Raw genomic sequence first — 17,926 nt, 5'->3', positions numbered from 1 at the left:
AAAGTAGAAAAAGTCTTAAAATAAACCACAACTTACGCATGTCTATCAGAGAACTGCAAAACTCACTTTTTCCTTGAATCAGCTCATACGCAAAAGTTTCTATTCAATTCCAATCACTGAGCGAAACACAGCGTTGAGCAAAAATCAGCTGATGTCGCCGCACCGCTCATTCGCGTACAATGTGAGCCTTCGGTCCGAAATGCTTTGCTCACGTTTGCTCACTTCACGAAATTTTTAGCTCACGTTCGCTCAGTGATTGGAAGTGAAAAGAAACTTTTGCGTATGAGCTGATTCAAGGAAAAAGTGAGTTTTGCAGTTCTTTGGTATACATATACAATTATATATGTACGTATATATATGTATATATGCATGTGTGTGTGCCAACGGATTTTACAAAACCAGTAGCGCTGCTGGTTGCGCATTAATTCAAGCACAGTGAGTTTATTCACATGTGTTGAGTTTGCTCATAGACGTTGAGTTTGCTCTTTTGTGTGCTTGTTTTCATTCAACACAATCATTGTTGAGCCGAATGAGCGAACGCCTGGGTAGAGCTGTTTCAACACGAACGTGAATAAACTCAGCAAGCAAACGAATTTACGGGAATTGAGCTGAATTTAGCTCAGTAGCGAATATATTCACGAATGCCATTTTGAGCGCTTGAGCCGAATGGGCTGATAGTTCGGGTATTGTTTGTGCATGGACATTTTTGCGCTCAACGGAAGCCGTTCTCTGATGCCTATAACACTGCCAAACGAAAACTTTGCTGAAGAGCATATGGGCCGTTAGCTGGCACGATGCAATTTTTTTGACGAAAAAAATAAATAAATTTTGACGAACCAAATGGATTCTGTTATTACTGGCATGATCTGCGCTTAAATAATCCCCTAGAATGAGCCATAATTTCGCGGTGTGGGGTTTCTTACCTCAAAATATGTGTTATTATGACGTAAATAGATTCGGAAAAATATATTGAAATGTTGGATGATGTGTTCATTGAGTATTTGGAGGATAACGTCGAAATTAAGTTTATCTGTCAACAGAACAATGCCGACATCCACGTTTCTGAGAAAGCAAAGGAGTTTTTTCTTCGCGCTCTATACAAATTACTTGAATGATCAGGCGATTAAAACCTATTGAAAATGGCTGGGCATAATACTCGTATGTCCATAATATGCGAATTTTTATTCCTTCAATATTTCTTTAGTTATTGAATCTGCTTTGTTTAAAGCTGATTCAAGAATGTGGTTGAGCTGTTTTGGTAGAACGTTGCTCTTTAGTAGGCAGGTAGATCTCCATGGCATTTGCCAATGGGTTTGGCTGTTCACGAAGTTTAGAAATATATTTCTTTCTACTGTCTCTATTTCCTTCTTCACCATAGCAATATCAAGATCTTTATGGATATTTTCGTTACGCATGTACCATGGTGAACCCGTTATTGTTCTAAGTACTTTAGATTGGAATCTCTGAATTATATCAATGTTGGTTGCGCAGGTCGTACCCCACAGTTGAATACCATACATCCAAATCGGTTTTATGATTGCATTATATAACAGGACTTTATTGTCTAGGCTAAGTTTAGAACTTTTAAATTCCCTGCTCTTAAATTCATGTAGGTTGTTTTACTCGCTATATGCTCCGCCACGTAAGCCTTCGATCCAGGTGAATCCCAAGATAAGTTACTTCATTCGTTTGGGGTACTAGTAAATTTTTTAAGAGCTTGATAACTTTTTTTAAAAAAAAAACGCATAAAATTTGCAAAATCTCATCGGTTCTTTATTTGAAACGTTAGATTGGTTCATGACATTTACTTTTTGAAGATAATTTCATTTAAATGTTGACCGCGGCTGCGTCTTAGGTGGTCCATTCGGAAAGTCCAATTTTGGGCAACTTTTTCGAGCATTTCGGCCGGAATAGCCCGAATTTCTTCGGAAATGTTGTCTTCCAAAGCTGGAATAGTTGCTGGCTTATTTCTGTAGACTTTAGACTTGACGTAGCCCCACAAAAAATAGTCTAAAGGCGTTAAATCGCATGATCTTGGTGGCCAACTTACGGGTCCATTTCTTGAGATGAATTGTTCTCCGAAGTTTTCCCTCAAAATGGCCATAGAATCGCGAGCTGTGTGGCATGTAGCGCCATCTTGTTGAAACCACATGTCAACCAAGTTCAGTTCTTCCATTTTTGGCAACAAAAAGTTTGTTAGCATCGAACGATAGCGATCGCCATTCACCGTAACGTTGCGTCCAACAGCATCTTTGAAAAAATACGGTCCAATGATTCCACCAGCGTACAAACCACACCAAACAGTGCATTTTTCGGGATGCATGGGCAGTTCTTGAACGGCTTCTGGTTGCTCTTCACCCCAAATGCGGCAATTTTGCTTATTTACGTAGCCATTCAACCAGAAATGAGCCTCATCGCTGAACAAAATTTGTCGATTTGTCGATTTTTCGATTTGTCGAACCGAACACTGATTTTGGTAATAAAATTCAATGATTTGCAAGCGTTGCTCGTTAGTAAGTCTATTCATGATGAAATGTCAAAGCATACTGAGCATCTTTCTCTTTGACACCATGTCTGAAATCCCACGTGATCTGTCAAATACTAATGCATGAAAATCCTAACCTCAAAAAAATCACCCGTTACATTGTTTATTTTAACTGTCCGACATGTTTTTGGTCTTCGAGAAAATGTAACATGCTTGCATTTTTCTCCTAAATATTTATGCGCCAGTTGCCTAGCCATTCTTCGACAAAAGTTATGTGCTTCTCTATTACTCTTGATGCTCTAATGGGACATTTGTTACGGCTTACTAGGGCCGTGTTATCCGCAAAAGTGGATTTCAATACGTATTTAGCTGTTGGAATGTCTGCTGTACATATATATTATGTACAGAGTAGGGCCTAATACACTGCCCTAATGTACACCAGCCCTTATTGCTGGTTCTTCTGATATGAAATCTGCTACTTTAACTGTAAATTTCCTATTTCTTAAATATGACCCCAATGTTTTATGTAATTCGTAAGGTAAAACGTTTTTGATTTAATATGCGAAATGAGCGCCAGTACTTAGCCGCGCAGGAGCTAAAAACAGCAATTTTGCCGGCGTGGCTGGAACTTTACAGAGGTTTTCCAAATAATTAAGGGTGCAATTATATACATATGAAGAGCGCATAAATTACGAAACTTTTGTGTAAACCTTTTACTTACCTAACTTTTTTCAATGCGGCTAAGTAAAGTTCCCTTATAATTAAGTTGAATTTTCAAAAGTTTCAATTTTTATACTCTCGCAAAAAAGTTGCTAAATAAAGTATTATAGTTTTGTTCACATAACGATTGGTTGTAAGTCAGAAAACTTAACGAGTTATATATATCAAAATCAGGGTGACGAGTAAAGTTCAAACCCGGATGTCTGTCTGTCCGTCCGTCCAAGCTGTAACTTGAGTAAAAATTGAGATATCTTGATGAAAATTGGAAGACGTATTTCTTGGCACCATAAGAAGGTTATGGCGGACAACTGCCACGCCCACAAAATGTTAATAATTGGAAATATATAAAGAGCTATAACTACTAAAGCTATATGAAGGGAACTTTCTAGAGTCGTTTCTTTTAAGTACTACCTTATACAGTCCCAAAAAGGAGGAAATCGGATTATAATCACGCCCACCTCTCATACAAAAATATTGAAAACTGCTAATAATGCTTTAATTCAGTAAGGAAAACCACCAGAAACCCTCAATTTCATTATAAAGATGGTACAGAAGAGCTGCACTCAAAATTGTATACAATATAAGTGGTTCCGCCCACTTATAGATCAAAACCCATATCTCCGAAACTAATCGACCAATTTCAACGAACTTCGGTTTATAATATCTTCCTAGCTTCCAAATGATGTGTTGTGAAAATAGTCCAAATCGGTTCGGAACCACGCCTACTTCCCATATACCAGAACTTTGAAGTCGATCTGAATCGTTTACTTTATAAAGTAAGCACTAGTGAAGACATGTGAACAGAACTTTGCAAAAATACAGCATTTAAAGAGTGGCATCGCAATTTTGAAAACCGTTGAAATCGGTCCAAAAGCGCTTCTAACAAATTTTTTACCGAAAATGTAGGTAAGTCTCTCAGATATTTTGAAGAAATTCGGAGGTAATATTGTTCTTCTAATAATATGTCTCCGTGCCAAAAATTAGTAAAAACTTCCCTATCTCCCATATAACTAATATTTGGGTTTCCAACTTTCAATGGACTTTATATTATATATATGCCGAGTATTTGGGTCAAATTGTTTGTTATATTAATAATATTAGATAAATAAATTGCGGGAGTATACAATTTTCGGTGAAACTTTTCGTGCGTCTCTGTAGATGTTACGACGGTATTTATATTACTATTTATTCCATAATTATCCTACAAGTAAAAGGAAAGTGAACGAATATCATGACTCCCTCAAAGTGTCTAAATTTATGTATGAACACTTATTGTCCAAAAAATTTATATGCGCATTTTAATTTCACATAAATAGTAAAATTGAGTTAAACAAAAAGTACCCAATAGACTTATGACGACCAACTATTATGGTTTTTAATTATCAAACAATCTTCATCTGTATAAATACAACGTCTTAGAATATATTACCATTGCACATAGATTGTTTTATGTTTTGTTAATAAAAATATGTTTTTATTTAGACTGTTTACTTCATTTATTTGAATAAAATTAAATAATAATTACCAAAGATTTGGAAGGAAATAACAAACGTCATAATAGTTAATACTAACTACAATTATTCCGTATTAGTTAAAACAAATAAAAATACCTTACTGAAGTGAGAGCAGTTATACTATTTAAGGCATTTCTAATCTCACTATCAGCACAGTCGAAATCTGCCTAAGAGAAAAGCAAAGCCGAGCAAACTATTAAAAAACGGCAAATAAAATATGAAATTGCTACCATCGCTTTTGGTGGGTGTATTGTTTTTAACCATCACTACCAGGTTTACGGGATACGCTCAAAACCCAACACCAACCCCAGCCGTAGGTTCTCCAACTCCAGCCACACCCGGAGGTTCTCCGACTCCTGCTCCAGGAGGAGGATCTCCTACCCCAGCTCCAGCAGGTGGACCACCAACACCAGCTCCAGCTGCAGGATCCCCAACCCCAGCACCTGGTAGTTCTGTTCCAGAACCTCCCGCTGGTTCTTCCCCAGGGACTCCTGGTAGCAATAATGCTGCTGCTAGAAGGAGAAGGCAAAGGAGACGACAAGCTGCTAGAAGAAGACGTGTCACCAGAAGAAGACAACGTCAAGCCCGAAGACGCGCACGTAGAAGAAGACAACGAAGAAGACAAAGACGTCAACGCAGAGGAAGAGGAAATCGAGGTGGAAGGAGAAGAAGTGGGTAGTTTTATCAAAACTCCAATCAATTGTAATTACTTATATATGTGGTGAATAAATTTACATAAAGTTAAAGAATAATGGAGAACTTTTCAAATTTGTAAAAGCATGTAATTCATAATCAAGTAAATAAAAGGATATATTTAAACGAGTATAGGATATTAGGCATTTGCAAACGTAAAAAGAAAGAGCCCGAAATGCATGAATATGAAAAGCTTGAAAAGCTGACCGATTTAGAGAAGGTTTCAAGACCGGCGCATTATCATGTAGGGACCGAGGAGGTAATCTAGTAACAGATGACCAGAGCATACTGGGATTATTGAGGCAACCCTTCTCCGACCTGTTGAATGGCAGTGAAAGTACAACACCAGGAGATGGCGAACCCGACTCTCCAATTGATGACGAAGGAACAGATGTTTCATAACCCGACCATGAAGAAATGCGAATAGCATGAAGACACAACCACTTGAAGAACAACAAAGCGGGGGGGCCCGATAAAAAAGGCTAAATCGTCGTTATTTCAATTTGTGTACGGTTTACTAGAGGGGACATTATAAGTTTTTGTTCTAATTATAATGGCTGTTGAATGGCAGTAAAAAAATTAACTGTATTAAATTGGTTGATAATTTGCTTTTTTCCTACATGATTTTTATACTCTCGCAACAAAGTTGCTAAGAGAGTATTATAGTTTTGTTCACATAACGGTTGTTTGTAAGTCAAAAAACTAAACGAGTTAGATATAGGGTTATATATATCAAAATGATCAGCGACGAGACGAGTCAAAATCCGCATGTCTGTCTGTCCGTCCGTCCGTCTGTACAAGCTGTAACTTAAGTAAAAATTAAGATATCTTGATGAAACACACATCTTCCTTGGCACGATAGGAAGTTTGCTTTAAAATGGGCAAAATCGGTTTACTGCCACGCCCACAAAATCGCGAAAACCGAAAACACATAAAGGGCCACAAGTAAGCCATAAATAAAGCTATGGAAATAAAAGGATCGCACTAGTAATGGTATATTTGGATGTAATTTTTTTGGGTAAGTGGTCGTGGCCCCTCCCCCAAATCGGTTATTTGTATATATCTCGCAAACCAATAAAGCTAACTAAACCAAACTTTGCGTAGTCGTTTCTTTTAGCCACTTCTTCATACAGTCCAAAATTGAAAAAAATCGAAGAAATCGGATCAAAACCATGCCCACCTCCCATATAAAGATTAGTTTGAATATTACTAAAAGTGCGTTAACTCACTAACGAAACACGTCAGAAACTCAGATTTTTTTTACAAAATTGAAAATGGGCGTGGCATCGCCCACTTATGGGTCAAAAACCATATCTCAGGAACTACTCGACTTATATCAATGAAATTCGGTATATAATATTTACTTGACACCCTGATGACACGTGTGGAAAATGGTCGGTTCACAAATACGATAACTTCCCATATAACTCAATTTTGAATACCATCTGATTCCTTCACTTTTTAAGATATACATAAGGAACCAATGAAGACAGCGATTTATTTCGCATTCTCATTTTACACAAATACTGTATATGATCCGTGGCATCACTTGTGAAAAAATTGTCGAAATCGGACTATAACTTTTCAATGCCCCGGATATCGAATATGAAGAACTCAGTGCCTTATGGTAATTTTTCACCGAAAATATCGGTAAATCTCTCAGATATCTTAATTTAATTCAGAGGAAATGTTTTTCTTCTCTTTTTCAGAAATGGTTAAAATCAGGTCAAAACTTCCCCTAGCTCTCATTTAGCTAATTATATAATTTTCAAAAATACGATAGCTTATAAATCGGGTAATATATGAAATTATACCGGATATATGGGTCACCGGATTGTGTGTTATCTTAAAAAAGGTGCGTGGAGTCCCTACCCTTGGAAGAAGTTATACTTCTTAGTGATACTCCAAGAAATGCATATTATTTTGTATGAAAGAAAACTAGCGAGAGCGAAAGGATAAAAATATGGTGGAGTGACCAACACTTTCTTAAATTCACATTTTATAAATTTATTATGCACATTTTATAAAGCAAAGTCCAAATCAATTATCATTTCTGGGTTCTGTCGGATTGATATCTATAATATTAACAATTGGGTTATGATAACTAAAATACGATATGAAATGTCTTACATATATTTTATCTATATTTCTCGCGAATACCGCATCAATAGTCGTACAGTTCGTAGGATCATTTCTTCCATTGATCATTTCTAATGAAAATTTCTCTCTGAGGAATGCCAGTAATGGTTCAGCTTCTGGCAATGAGAAAAATAATGCGCAAGCATACAAACATACATAATATGCGTACTGTACTTATTATATATATATACTAGGGCAATTCACAATCTGTTTTTATATATTGTTGCTTTTACACTAACAAAATATACAGCGAATTTGCAATTGCAAATATGCAAGACCATTTGCACCAGATTGGGAATTACCCTATTGTACTTATTGACTGCATTATTATATATAATTACTAGCTGACCCGGCGAACTTCGCCCCGCCCAATTTTTATTTGAAATAGTTAAAACGCTTTTTGAACTCTGTTCATTGCTTATTTGTCTGACCATACATATGTACATAACTTTATTTATTTCACGGATTGTATGTGATTTTTTCTTAAATTTAGAATATTGGAAGTCATAGATTCGTATAACTTTACCACAAATAATATAAACTTCAAACAACGCATTTTCATTTAATGTTGAAAATGTAAATCCATGAACATTTAAAAAGAAATATAGCGCCATCTACTGTTACATAGCGTACTTAGCGCCACCAACTGGTGGATAGCTCTTTGCTAATAATAAACAAATAATTTGCAATAAATAAATAATGCGACTATAAGGAGAGTTAAAAACTATCCTATCTTTCAAGTTGGACCAAACTGCACACAGTGTTAAAAATTTCATTAAAATCGGTTCAGTAGTTTAGGAGTCCATCGAAAACAAACAATGTGACACGTGATTTTTATATATTAAGATTTGTATAAAACCTTGGAATTTATTCATTAAAATCACCACTCAGAAGTTGTTTTACCCGTTGTAACCGAGCGATCATCGACAAAAAGACAAAATTAGAAATGAAGTTCATAAACCTCATGCTGTCAGATAAAACGATATACCTCCTCATCGCGGGTGCTAATACTTTCGATTTGCAAAGAAAGAAAAATGAAGACTGACTACAGAAATGACCCTGTGAAGTATAGTCTTAACTTTTCAACGGCCAACGCAGAGTATTTCAACCAAAAGTCACAATAAATAGTTGAGAATTCGCAGAAATGAAACAGAAACGAAAGAAAAATAATGCGCAAGCATGCGTACATAGGGATGGCAACGATTAATCATTTGATTAAATTAATCTATTATTTTCATTCAATTTACGATTTAATTGCATCGAAACACCTTTTCTAATTACTCGACTATTACTCGAGTAATTGCAAAATAATCGCAAACTGCATTTTCAAATTTAATACATTTTATGTTCATCTAAGTTAGCGTACAAGGGTCGAAATTGGTCGCATCAGTCATTAATGACTGGAAACGGTGTAAACATAGTTAAATTCTTATATGTCAACATAGTTTAATATCAACAAATGAATGTCTGGTAACACTGCATTTACAGTTAAGTCAAACGCATTTTACGTTCAGTTGTTTGAAGAGCAATGGCTTCAGTTAAAAGCGAAGTGTGGACATTTTTTTAATAAAATAGCAATAACTACGTTAAATGTCAACTTTGTTGCAAAAATTTAAAATTTTCTAATAACACATCAAGTATGTTGCAGTATTTAAAATTAAAGCATGCAACAGTAGCCTCCAAATTGTGGTAAGTTGGGGCAATCGGTATTACATTTTAAATTTCTTCTAGTTATATATAAATATATGTGTACAAATTAGACTCTGAAATCTAGGAGTAACGACAATGTTCCCCTAAGTGATGATGACACTGACACCATGATTGAAATGCCGAGTTGCAGCAGCAAACCAATTAATGAAAGCCCTTCAGCTTCGAAACACTATTGATGCTTGGGAAGAAATGAAAACCGTACGGACTTTCAAAAAAGTATTGTCATCTACTTGGTACCTCAGTACCTGCTGAGCGGCTTTTCTCAAAATCGGGTGCAGCTGCGACCGAAAAACGCAATCGTTTGACAACAAAACGTTTATCGAAATTGCTTTTTCTTCAAACTTGGTCGAACAGAGAATAAATTTTCTTGACTTCAATAAATATATTTTCATTTATACTAAGACAAATGAATTTTTAATACGATATTTTAATTTTATTTCCGTTTTTGTTTTTGTGTATATACCAACATAATTTGAATGTCTGAAATAAGAATATAGTCTCCTATATTTTATTGGTTTTATTTTTACGCAAAGTTGCAAAACATAGTCTTTCAAGCAAGAGGCAATTCTTTTACTTTAAGATTGCTGTACATATTTTGAAAAATTTAATACCATTGTGCTACTTAACTTCAAATATAGACCATTTTCTCTTTTAGGATATGTCTCGGACCCTGTGATAGAGCATTATAATACAAAATTCGGCCCTGAAACTTGGTGGTGGTCTTTATGCAATTTAGTATTATTTGAAAACATTGGAATTAATCGATTACTCGATTTTTTTACATTAATTGCAATTATTTTTTTAAATCTTGCAATTAATCATTTGATTATTTAATCGATTAAAAAAAATTATTTGCCATCCCTATGCGTACACGTGTGAATATGTCATGAGAAGTATTTTTGCGCATCATTGCCATATAATGGCAATTACTGTTCTATGTGAGCTATAGGACCTAGTAGTTCGATGCGGCCAACCTTTATACCCTCGCAACAAAAGTTGCTAAGAGAGTATTATAGTTTTGTTCACATAACGGTTGTTTGTAAGTCATACAACTAAACGAGTTAGATATAGAGTCATATATATCAAAATGATCAGTGTGACGAGACGAGTCTAAATCCAAATGTCTGTCTGTCCGTCCGTCAGTCCGTCCGTGCAACGGATAACTTCAGTAAAAATTGAGATACCTTAATGAAATGTGTGTTCCATACATGTTCCTTTGGACCGTGAGAGGGTTATATAAACCAAACTTTCTGCAGTCGGTTCTCTTACGTACCCCAACACATACCATGAAAATAGTTGAAAACGGATAAAAACCACGCCCACCTCCCATGCAAAGGTTAGGTTGAAAATTACTAAAAAGTTAGTTAGTGTGAAGTTAGTGGGTTAACTCATTAACGAAAAACGTCAGAAACACTAAATTTTACAGAAGAAATTTCTGAAGGAAGCTGCACTCAGATTTTTTTATAAAATGGAAAATGGGCGTGGCATCGCCCACTTATGGGTCAAAAACTATATCTCAGGAACTACACGACCGATTTCAATGAAATTCAGTATAAAATATGTTCTTGACACCCTGATGATACGTGTGGAAAATCGGTTCACAACCCCGACAACTTCCCATATAACTCTCTCAATTGAACTCCATCTTATTCCTTTACTTTATATACATAAGGAACCAAAAAGATAGCGGAATAAAACTTTACACAAATACTGTATATGATATGTGACATCTCTTGTGAAAAAATTGTCGAAATCGGACTATAACTTTTCAAATCCCCGAAAATCGAATATGAAGAATTCGGTGCCCCATAGTAATTTTTCACCGAAAATTTCGGTAAATCTCTCAGGTATCTTAATTTAATTTAGAAGAAATATTTTTCTTCTAAAAGTGTGTCCCTGTACCAGAGATGGTTAAAATCGGGTTATAACTCCCCTAGCTCTCATATATCTCATTATAGAATTTTCAAATTTCCTTACTTGTTTTACCATATATTTAAAATAATTTTATAGATTTTTGGTGAAAATGTGTATAAAACAATAATTTTTATTGCAAAGACTTAAAGCACTGCAATTGACTATAAACATGTACCATGGATGGAGTCTTATGTAGACGATCAGGTAAGTGAGGAAAGTTTCTGACTGTCATTCTCTTGAGAGTTGCCCGTATTAAGGACTATGATTTAAGGGCATGCACCTGGAATGTCCGGACCCTTAATTGGGAAGGTGCCTCTGAGTAAAGGCTGACATCACCGCAATCCAAGAAATGCGATAGACGGGACAAGAACGGAAGAAGGTGGGTCCTTGTGACATCTACTACAGCGGCCATATAAAGGAGCGCAAATAAACATATCGCTTATTTGCTTCCACACCCCGACGGAAGAGAAGGACAAAGTGATCAAAGATACCTTCTATGAGCGCCTAGAACGTACCTATGAGCGCTACCCCGCCACGATATCAAAATCGTGATTGGCGATTTCAACGCTAGGGTGGTTAAAGAGGTGTCTTTGGCACAACAGTCGGAAAATTCAGCCTCCATGGCGAAACATCGAATCACTCGCAACAAAATCGATCATGTTGTGATAGATGGACGACATGTGTCCAGTGTTTGTGATGTGCGTACGCTCCGTGGTCCGTTCATCGATTCGGACCACTATCTTGTAGCAGCTAAGGGCGGGTGCGTATGCCTCTATGTAGAAAAGCGCACACGTCAACAAACACAAGATCAACATATCAAGCTCCTTACGTACAGCTGCAACCGAAACTATTGGCATTCGGAAATGTCAAAAAAAGGTGGTATGATGAGGATTGTCGTCTCGCCGTGAAGTAAAAACAGACTGCCTACTTCGCGATGTTGCGATCGACTGCAACACGTGCGGGATGGGATAGATACCGCGAGACGCATTTGCAGACCAAAAAATAGGACCGCCAGAGGTGGTCTAGTTGTTGATGACCAGAGTATACTGAGTTTGTGGAGGGAATACTTCTCCAGCCTGCTGAATGGCAGTGAAAGTACAACACCAGAAGATAGCGAACCCGATTCCCTAATCGACGACGATGGAACAGATGTTCCATTGCCCGACCGTGAAGAAATTAGAATAGCAATTATCCGCTTGAAGAACAACAAAGCGGCGGGAGCCTATGGATTGCCGGCGGAGCTATTCAAATACGGCGACGAAGAGCTTATAAGAAACATGCATCAGCTTCTTTGCGGAATACGAAAAGGAGTTGCCTCTATGTCGCTATGTCTAAATTTGGTACCCCTGCAAAATTAATACTGCTGCGTAAGTGTAAGTTGAGCAACACCAAAACCTCCGTCAGGATCGGGAATGACCTCTCCGAGCCGTTCGATACCAAACGAGGTTTCAGACAAGGTGACTCACTATCGTGTGACTTCTTTAACCTGATGGTGGACAAAATAATACGACCTGCAGAACTAAATATAGAAGGCACAATTTTCTATAAGAGTGTATAGCTGCTGGCGTACGCCGGTGACATCGATATCATTGGAAACAACACCCGCGCCGTTAGTTCTGCTTTTTCCAGACTGAATAAGGAAACGAAGCGTATGGGTCTGGTGGTGAACAAGGACGAGACGAAATATCTTCCGTCAACAAACAAACAGTAAGCGCATTCGCATTGGTTCCCACGTCACTGTTGACAGTCATAACTTTGAAGTTGTAGATAATTTCGTATACCTAGGCACCAGCATCAACACCGATAATAATGTCAGCCTTAAAATCCAATCCATTCCCGTTCTACTTTATACTGCAGAAGCGTGGACGATGTCAACATCCGATGATTCGGCACTAGGAGTTATCGGGAGAAAGGTTTTGCGGAAGAATTTGTGTCCCTTAAACAATGGCAACATCGTATACCGCCGAAGATGGAATGATGAGCTGTATGTGTTATTCGACGACATAGACATAGTCCAGCGAATAAAAAGACAACGGCTATGCTGGCGAGGTTATGTTGTTCGAATTGACGAAGGTGCTCCAGCTCTGAAAATGTTCGATTCAGTACCCGCTGGTGGAAGCCGATGAACGGGTAGACCTCCACTCCGATGGAAGGACCAGGTGGAAATGCACCAGTCTTCACTTGGTATTACCAATTGGCGCCTTACTGCCATGAGAAGAGATGCGTGGCGCGCTGTTGTGAACTCGGCTATAACCGCGTAAGCGGTGTCTACGTCAGTCAAGAAGAAGAGATGTACGTACATCTGCAAAATGGTCAATCAGCACAAGTATTTTAAACACAATTGCTAGATATTGAGAATTAAAACAGAATAATTAAAATAGAATAGTAGAATAAAATTGCAACCATTTGCACTATTGTCAAGAGTAAAAGTAAAATTTTGGCAATAAAAAATGTTGATGTTGACGAAATCAACTTCAAGATACAGCAGTTATTGTCAGTACATGTAATGTCTTTTAATCAATCGACACTGTTGTTGATGAAAATGAAAGTGTAAATTTTCCGATCGAAATCAGAAATGTTATTGATATAACAGGAATGCCTATTATTCTCCTGCATAAATTGAATCCACTTCGATTATGCCTAGGTACACATTTTGTCATCATAAAGATCAAAGCAAATATAATTGAAGCAATAATTTTGACTGGGAAGTTTATAGGAGAATTATACCAATGATACCATCAAAATCTACGATACTCTTCAGCTGGTTACAATTTTTATACTCGCGCAACAAAAGTTGCTAAAGAGAGTATTATAATTTTGTTCACATAACGGTTGTTTGTAACACCTAAAACTAAAAGAGTTAGATATAGAGCCATATACACCAAAGTGATCAGGGTGACGAGTAGATTTGAAATCCGGTTGTCTGTCCGTCCGTCCGAAACTTGGCATAAATATTCCTTGGCACCACAAGAAGATCAAGTTCGAAAATGGGCAGAATCGGACCATTGCCACGCCCACAAAATGGCGAAAACCAAAAACACAATTGAAAATTACTAAAAGTGGGTTAACTAACTAACGAAAAACGTCAAAAACACTAAATTTTGCAGAAGAAATAGCTGTACTCAGATATTTTTCCAAAATGGAAAATGGGCGTGGCATCGCCCACTTATGGGTAAAAACCATATCTCAGGAACTAATCGACCGATTCGAATGAAATTCGGTATATAATATTTGCTTGACACCCAGATAACACGGACAAAAAATGGGCGAAATCGGTTCACAACCACTACTACTTTCCTTATAACTCAATTTTGAAATCCATCTTATTCCTCCACTTTATAATGTAAACATAAGGAACCAATGAAGATAACGGAATAAAACTTTACACAATTAGTGCATATTATCTCTGGCTTCACTTGTGGAAAAATTGTCGAAAACGGACCATAACTTTGCAAGGCCCCAGATATCGAACTTTTCTTCTGATATTGTGTCTCTGTGCCAAAAATTATTAAAATCGGGTCATAACATTTCCATATACCTCTTGTAGGTTTTTCAAAAGTATCTTCTCCTAGCTCCCATATACCTAATTATAGGTTTTTCAAAAATACGGTGAGCTTTATTCTGCATATACGTATTGGTTAAATTTCTTCAATAAATTGCGAGAGTATAAAATGTTCGGTTGCACCCGAACTTAGCCTTTCCTTACTTGTTATTTACATGTTCACGTGACATAAAAATACATATTAACAAGTAAATTTTAAAACGTGGATTTTAATATCAGCAATGTATATATGTATGTTATTGGCGTTCAACCATTTAGCTGGTTATAGCCGAGTCGATGAGAGCGCGCCACTCTTCTCTTTCCTTCGCAGTTCGGCGCCAGTTGGAGATTCCAAGTGTAACGCTCTCCACCTGGTCCCTCCAACGGAGTGGAGGCCTTCCCCTTCCTCTTCTTCCTCCGGCGGGTGCTGCATCGAACACTTTCAGGACTGGAGTGTTTTCGTCAATTCGGACAACATGACCTAACCAGCGTAGCCGCTGTCTTTTTATTCGCTGAACTATGTCAATGTCGTCGTATAACTCGTACAGCTCATCGTTCCATCGTCTGCGGTATTCGCCGTTGCTAATGTTCTGAGGCCCATAAATCTTGCGCAAAATTTTCCTCTCGAAAACTCCTAGTGAACATCTGATGTTGACATCGTCCAAGCTTCTGCACCATAAAGCAGGACGGGAATGATAAGCAACTTGTAGAGTTTGATTTTGGTTCGTCGAGAGAGGACTTTACTGTTCAATTGCCTACTCAGTCCAAAGTAGCACCTGTTGGCAAGAGTGATTCTGCGCTGGATTTCGAGGCTGACATTGTTGGTTTTGTTGATACTGGTTCCCAGGTATACGAAATTATCTACAACTTCGAAGTTATGACTATCAACAGTGACGTGAGAGCCAAAACGTGAGTGCGCCGACTGTTTGCTTGATGACAGGAGATATTTCAACTTGTCCTCATTCACCTCCAGACCCATTCGCTTCGCCTCCTTATCCATGCGGGAAAAAGCAGAACAAACGGCGCGGTTGTTGCTCCCGATGATATCAATATCATCGGCGTACGCCAGGAGCTGTACACTCTTGTAGAAGATTTTACCTTCCCTATTTAGCTCTGCAGCTCGTATTATTTTTTCCAACATCAAGTTAAAGAAGTCGCACGATAGTGAGTCATCTTGTCTGAAACCTCGTTTGGTATCGAACGGCTCGGAGAGGTCCTTCCCAATCATGACGGAGCTTTTGGTGTTGTTAAACGTCAACTTTCACAGCCGTATTAGTTTTGCGGGGATACCAAATTCATACATCGCGGCATAAAGGCGGCTCCTTTTCGTGCTGTCGAAAGCAGCTTTAAAATCGACAAAAAGGTGGTGTGTGTCGATCCTATTTTCACGGGCCTTTTCCAAGATTTGGCGCATGGTGAATATCTGGTCGGTTGTTGATTTTCCAGGTCTAAAACCACACTGATAAGGTCCAATCAGTTTGTTGGCTTTCACACAGTACGCTAGATAGAACCTTATAGGCGATATTTAGGAGGCTTATACCACGGTAATTGGCACAGTTTGTGGGATCTCCCTTTTTATGGATTGGGCAGAGCACACTGAGATTCCAATCGTCGGGCATGCTTTCTTCCGACCATATTTTGCAAAGAAGCTGATGCATGCACCTTATCAGTTCTTCGCCGCCGTATTTGAATAGCTCAGCCGGTAATCTATCGGCCGCTGTCGCTTTGTTGTTCTTCAGGCGGGTAATTGCTATTCGAATTTCTTCATGGTCGGGTAATGGAATATCTATTCCATTGTCATCGATTGGGGAATCGGGTTCGCCATCTCCTGGTCTTGTACTTTCACTGCCATTCAGCAGGTCGGAGAAGTGTTCCCTCCATAATCCCAGTATGCCCTGGACATCGGTTACCAGATTACCATCTTGGTCTCTACATGTGGATGCTCCGGTCTTGAAACCTTCGTTAAGTTGCTTCATTTTTTCGTAAAATTTTCGAGCATTACCTCTGTCTGCCAGCTTCTCAAGCTCTTCGAAGTCACGCATTTCGGCCTCTTTCTTTTTTTGTCTGCAAATGCGTCTCGCTTCCCCCTTCAGCTCTCGGTATCTATCCCATTCCGCACGTGTTGTGGTTGCTTGGTAGGCAGTCTGTTTTCTCTCCGATGCGAGACGGCATTCCTCATCGTACCAGCTTGTTTTTTGTCGTCGCATGCACCTTATCAGTTCTTCGCCGCCGTATTTGAATAGCTCAGCCGGTAATCTATCGGCCGCTGCCGCTTTGTTGTTCTTCAGGCGGGTAATTGCTATTCGTATTTCTTCATGGTCGAGTAATGGAATATCTATTCCATCGTCATCGATTGGGGAATCGGGGTCGCCATCTCCTGGTCTTGTACTTTCACTGCCATTCAGGTTACCAGATTACCATCTTGGTCTCTACATGTGGATGCTCCGGTCTTGAAACCTTCGTTAAGTCGCTTCATTTTTTCGTAAAATTTTCGAGCATTACCTCTGTCTGCCAGCTTCTCATGCTCTTCGAACTCACACATTTCGGCCTCTTTCTTTTTTTGTCTGCAAATGCGTCTCGCTTCCCTCTTCAGCTCTCGGTATCTATCCCATCCCGCACGTGTTGTGGTTGTTTGGTAGGCAGTCTGTTTTCTCTCCGCTGCGAGACGGCATTCCTCATCGTACCAGCTTGTTTTTTGCCGTCGCCGAAATCCAATTGTTTCGGTTGCAGCGGTTCGCAGTGAGTTTGAGATGCCGTTCCACAGTTCCCTTATACCGAAATGCTGATGAGTGCTCTCAGAGAGCAGGAGTGCAAGTCGAGTAGAGTATTTCGTGGCTGTCTGTTGCGACTGCAGCTTTTCAACGTCGAACCTTCCCTGTGTTTGTTGACGGGCGTTCTTTGCTGCACAGAGGCGGGTGCGTATCTTCGCTGCAACCAGATAATGGTCCGAGTCTATATTTGGTCCTCGGAGCGTACGCACGTCTAAAACACTGGAGACATATCTTCCGCCTATCACAACGTGATCGATTTGGTTACGCATGTTTCGATCAGGAGACAGCCAAGTAGCTTGGTGTATTTTCTTATGCTGGAATCTGGTACTACAGACGACCATATTTCGGGCCCCAGCGAAGTCGATCAGCCTCAGGCCGTTTGGCGATGTTTCGTCATGGAGGCTGAATTTTCCGACTGTTGTGCCAAAGACACCTTCTT

At 38.6% G+C, this 17,926-nt stretch overlaps 1 protein-coding gene and 1 pseudogene across 2 annotated transcripts in view; one reads left to right on the top strand and one right to left on the bottom strand.

The window, feature by feature from the left end:
* LOC105220330 (GTPase-activating Rap/Ran-GAP domain-like protein 3) overlaps positions 1-17,926 on the top strand; it is a 159,756-nt gene that overhangs the window by 112,681 nt on the left and 29,149 nt on the right. The gene's annotated exons all lie outside the window — the stretch shown is intronic.
* On the bottom strand, positions 8,434-8,627 carry LOC114805168 (small nucleolar RNA U3; annotated as a pseudogene).

Source organism: Zeugodacus cucurbitae, chromosome 5 (assembly GCF_028554725.1).
Source record: "Zeugodacus cucurbitae isolate PBARC_wt_2022May chromosome 5, idZeuCucr1.2, whole genome shotgun sequence".
Classification (NCBI taxonomy): domain Eukaryota; kingdom Metazoa; phylum Arthropoda; class Insecta; order Diptera; family Tephritidae; genus Zeugodacus; species Zeugodacus cucurbitae.
The sequence above is the reverse complement of the archived record's forward strand: the minus strand, read 5'-3'. Positions and strand labels throughout refer to the sequence as shown.